The 5551-nt window shown below is 37.6% G+C and overlaps 1 protein-coding gene across 2 annotated transcripts in view; it reads right to left on the reverse strand.

Annotated features, from left to right (window-relative positions):
- LOC122352064 (polypeptide N-acetylgalactosaminyltransferase 1-like) overlaps positions 1–5551 on the reverse strand; it is a 31029-nt gene that overhangs the window by 22300 nt on the left and 3178 nt on the right. The window lies entirely within an intron of this gene.

Consider the following 5551-nt stretch of genomic DNA (forward strand, 5'->3'; position numbering starts at 1 on the left):
TGTGTGTGTGTGTGTGTGTGTGTGTAAGAGCAAAGGCTAAATCAGCCTAAAATAGCTGTGACAATGTGGAAACGAACGGCTGATCAAAAGATGGAAGGAATCAAAGATGAAACACGCACACACACACACACACACGTGCTCACACAAACCCTCAGAGACACCAGAGACGCACACAATCACATTTCTCAGGCCCTAGGAATAATTGGATATATTTGGTGCAATCAGAGAGAGACAAAAACAGCCGTAGGTCGGTAGAACTCTTCCATCACTCTCACACACACACACACACACACATACGCACATTATTATACTGGATTTTTTTCGTCAGACTCCTAAGGCCAAATCTTGCTTAACTTCAGCACAGATAGAGAAAGAGAGAAAGAGAGATGCAGTGGAAGACGAACGTAAGCTGCAGTTATTCGGTCATTTACAGGACATCCTACTAGATTGAGTTAGTTCAATGATGCAGCTCCCTGCAATTTTACACACATTTTAAGATGTGTGTGTGTATTAGGGAGGAGTAATTGAGGACAGCCTTTCTCTTTTACTTTTGCTCTCCCTCTAAAGCAGAGATAACAGCCAGAGGACACACAGGATCAGTTAGTCATCAGTTCTTAAAGTCACCGTAATCTCAAACACACACATGCTATATCCAAATCTCTCTGACCAGCGCTTTCATCATATCAAAGAACAGAATCAAAACAGAAAATTAAAATACAAAAACAACCAGCTGGTGTCACGGCTGGTTCTTAATCCAAAACATATTTGCTCAAACCATTATGTACTTCATTCACCAAAGAATCCTGAAAGAAAGATAAATACATTTGAGCAGTTTTCACACTGACATTAATAATAAATGTTAATTTAGCATATTACAGTAACATGATTTCTGAGGGATAATGTTAATCTGAAATGTTGGATTTATGATTAGAATTCTGCTTTCGAAATATTAAATGATTTAAAATAAAAATTTAGCTATTTCAATTGAACTTATATTTTACAATACATCTTTTCTTACTGTATAAAAAATAGAATCTTGGCAAGCATAAGAGTCTTCTTTTAAAAAGTTAGTTTTTTAACTTAATTTGAATCATTTATTATAAAACAAATACATTATTTATTTACTCTGTTGTGTCAGTTATTGTTTTCTCATGCTTTTAAAAGACATGCCTCTCATAATTCAGAAACCATGCCAATAAAAACTACCTGAAAGAAAGTAAAATAGACATATAAAAACAAAGACTGTCAAACTGTAAAGGAAATATTGTTACTTTACCAGAGTACAGCTCTCAGCATCAAACACACACACACACACACACACACACACACACACACACACGCACGCACGCACACACGCGCACACACATACAGAGTTCCCTCCCAGACAGCAGGAATGCAGTGAAGGAGAAAAGGTCAGTATTGTTCCCAGCTGTGAGCTGTTCTCTCTATGCGACACACAACTATAAAAACAGCGTGTGTTGGCGTGGTTGTGTAAATCTATGCTGACTGTGAGTTTACAGTCTTGACCATATGCTTTAAACGGTTCTGCACAACTTTATAATTACAAAAATACAAGCCAAAAACGTTTTGCTCGCCACACAGGGGAGGCAAACAGAAAAACTCACACAGAGACAAAAGGAAACAAGCAATGCATAATTTAGCTGACGAATCGCAGTGATTATGTTAATCGCATTGTTAAACAGTGCACCGAGCAGCCAATCAGGTCATCAAACTCGCTTTTGAACAGCTTACCATGTTATGAAGGTCAATACAACAACAAGTCTTGTTAAGGGAATCATATTATGCAGCAGAAATGTTCAATTAATGCTCTACACTTGTGGACAACAGTAGCACTTTCCAAAACTAAAAGTACTTGTCAAAATAGGGTCAAATGGGGTCGAATATTTCTAGAAAAAAAGATATAAAGATTTTTCATCAGTTCAGGAAAAGTGGATATAAATATTAAGTTGGGATAAACTGTTGAATCAGTTGACTATAGCTGCATTCTTATTTTCTAAATAAGTATCACCGTCTCACTGCCGTTTCTGCGTTACTGTTGTCATCTGTCATAGAGGGAGAGAGAAGTAATGTGTACGTAGTGAAAAGAGTTGAAAAGGAGCGCGTCTGGAGCTAGTTAAAAGTATTAGAAGAGACAGCAGCCAAACATCATTACCAGAAACAACGCTGAGCACTTGCGATGTGTGCAGTGCTGTTGTTTTGACATATTGTTTAATGTAACTGTTAAAACAGTAATGTGGCAACTGTTATTTTGTCCAACTGTAACCAGACCAGATCAAACTTATACTAAAAAGGGTCATTTACACATATCTATAGTCTGCTTGTCTCTCCACGGAAGAGAGGGGCGGGGTCAGCAGAGCTCATTAACATTTAAAGCAACATGGACTAGAATGGCTTGATGAAAACAGAGCTGATTTTTAAAGTGTAAACAGTTTGTTAACAAATTTTAACCAAAGTTTGTTACAGACTTTCCATTAAGACCCTAAAGAAGTGTAAATGGTCATCTGATGACCCTTTTAAAAATGATAAATCATTATTCATATTGTAAATTGACTTTGTATTTATATTTTTTCCATTTTCCTTTTAGTTTTCATTTTTAATTTGTATATAGTTTTTTTGTACCCCGTCTTAGCTTTCTTATTGATAGTTATGTTGTTCTTATTAGTACGTCAAGTCAAATGAAATGAAAATGAGAAATGTTGCCTTGGCAGCTAACTGAAATAAAATATGTTTGCTTTACTTGATATGGAATAAATATGTTTTAAGATCATTTTAGTTAATTATAATTGCATACAATTTACTTACATAATTACATGCAAGGAAACCTAAGGTGCCAAACCTTAATTTTAACCCTAGTACAAGAAGGTAATTAATATTATTCAGAAACGAAATGTATTACGTTCGTTAATTACACTGTAACAAGGACACAAAAGTGGGGCTAAATTATATCTACTCAGTACATCAGATGTTTTCCATGTCTGATTTCTGAATGCCAGATTCACTGACAAAATGTGAAAAAACGCAACTGTCAAACTTCAAAAAATCAACAAGATTTCAGTTTCCTGTTTTGCCAAGGTTTCAAGGATCATCTAGATAACACAATATTGGGACAGTTCACACAGAGGTGTGTCTGGGAAGAAACAGACACAACCAGGCTCAAATACATAAAGATGCTTGCTCACACACACACACACACACACACTTGCTTGCTTTCCCCTTTGGCAGATACATTTTCAGTAGCTTTCATCTCCACTTTCCTTTTTTTTCTCGCCTAGTTATTCCACTTCCTTCCTTCCGTAGAGATTGAGATATCTTACTTTGATATCAGATCTCTCTCTCTCCAGCTCTCGCTCGTCCTCCTTTGATATGTAATTTAGAGAAACAGAATAATGTATTCCATTTTACTCCATTCAGAGCAGCAAAACAGTAATTTAGTACACATCACACACAGCACTTAGGCGCTATGAGCGTGCGTATGTGTGTAAGACAAGAGAGGAAGCGGAAGGTCAGGCAAAACAGAGAGGTAACTGGGAAAAGGTTTATCTGCTGATGCACAGTAAAGCATAATGACATGTTTGAAGAGCGTTGCTAAGATACTGTCAAATCAGTCCAATCAGAATCTGATCCTCCTTCCAGACGAAAACGATCCTTAAAGCTGAAGTGCCTTAGTTTTTCCTTCCCTAGCTTATATGCGCAGAGACAATGAGAAGTAAATCAACAATCGTCTGTGAATCATTTTATCAGAACACACAGCTAACTTTCAGTGTCCGGCATTACAGAAATTAAGTTTTTTTTAGGTTTAGATTAGTTTTCTCCGCAAAGTCTGCTGCATACTTTGAAAGAAATTACGTATAGAGTAGACATACTTATGGCAAACTGATTTTGAGTGCGTGTTATTTTCTATAAACATTCAGCGGACACCAGAACAGCCCGAATCCTTCGTGACATGGATTTAACAAGACGCCGGAAACCTTCCTGGCGCATGTCGACATGATCGCATCACGCAGATTTGCTGCAGATTTGTCGGTTTGTGTGAGGAGAATGAAAGAGGGAGACCGAGTGATGAGAAGATGGATCCTTCTTTTTCTCCTACTTGTTTTTGAGCCGTAGAGTCAACAAAACACATCAGACCATTTGCTCTCACGCAAATATGAGGTCATATTTGCAGAGTAAATCAGAGGCAGGCGAACACGATGACTCTCACAGTCTCATTTACTCGCTCTGTTCCAGCTGCAGCATACACACCACTCTGTCGCTTCAAAATTGAAAACCGTGGGCAAACTTTAAAACTGTTACTTGACCCGTTTGTGCTTGTCTGAAAGAAAAAAAGCCATATACACCTGCAGTAGGATGGCTTTAGGGTAATATATGGGGTGATTTTATTTTTGGGTCAACTATTCCTTTAATATCAGATAAATGCTGGAACGCAAACTGGAATTTTGAGGCAAATCACTCGGCCCTACAAATATGGATAACAAATGTGGTGTTTATTATATATATTTATTGTTTTAAAAATAATTGTGATTGTATTGCATTGTATTGTATTGCATTGTTAATCGCAAGTCGCAAAAAATACTGCCAAGACATCAGAACTGTAATTCGTGGTTAAAAAACAGTTGGCTAACTGTATTGTTGCATGCAAATATATATATATATACTGTATATACACACACTCACATACACACACACACACACACACAGATGGTAAGNTTTTTTTTTTTTTATCAGACCTGCAGTTCCCTCCAGTGACCCAATGATTTATCACCCCGCCAGGCACTGCCAGGATGCATATGCAAACGATTCAGTTCATTAAACACACTTGACGTAATGCTTGACGTGTAGCTGTAAGCGAGCGTGTGAATATTGCGTCTGCCTCACAGACATGCTTCAGCTTTTCTTGGCTCCGAGACCTCGGGTGACATTATTGTCATGGTGGAATAGTTTCCATGGTCGCGCCTTGAAAGAGAGAACATCCAGGGACTTATTAAAACCGTAAATATTTAAGGCAAGGACTTTTGAAAGAGTGTGTGTCCACTGTAGAGGGACAAACCCCACATTATTTAGTGCAGCGGGAACGGAGGGGGGACTGGTTGGAGCGATATTACACAGAACAAAAGAAGCGTCACAAAAACACACGCACACTTTTTCTTTGCTTTCTCAAGGACGAATGCGACAACTTCTCTACACATCTTTCCTTTTCTCTGTCTCACCCCAGCGAACTTACTACTGNACACACACACACACACACCCACGCTCATGGTCCACACACTGTAATCTGACCTCTACAATACAAATATTAGCAGTTAATATTTGACGTTGCAAACACTTACAGGATAATAGGTGTTTAAATTACACTTAGGGTGGATGATTGCGACACATCAAACAATTTATCACACACTATGTGGTTTACAGTCTAGTGTCTTCTGTAAATGTGACTATGAGTTTGGACTATGAGTTCTTCAAAAAAGGCTCAGTGTAAACATACAATAATAATTTTTTTATTTTATTCAAATGTTTTGTAATACTTAATCAC

Source organism: Puntigrus tetrazona, chromosome 9, assembly GCF_018831695.1.
Source record: "Puntigrus tetrazona isolate hp1 chromosome 9, ASM1883169v1, whole genome shotgun sequence".
In the NCBI taxonomy this organism is placed as follows: Eukaryota; Metazoa; Chordata; class Actinopteri; order Cypriniformes; family Cyprinidae; genus Puntigrus; species Puntigrus tetrazona.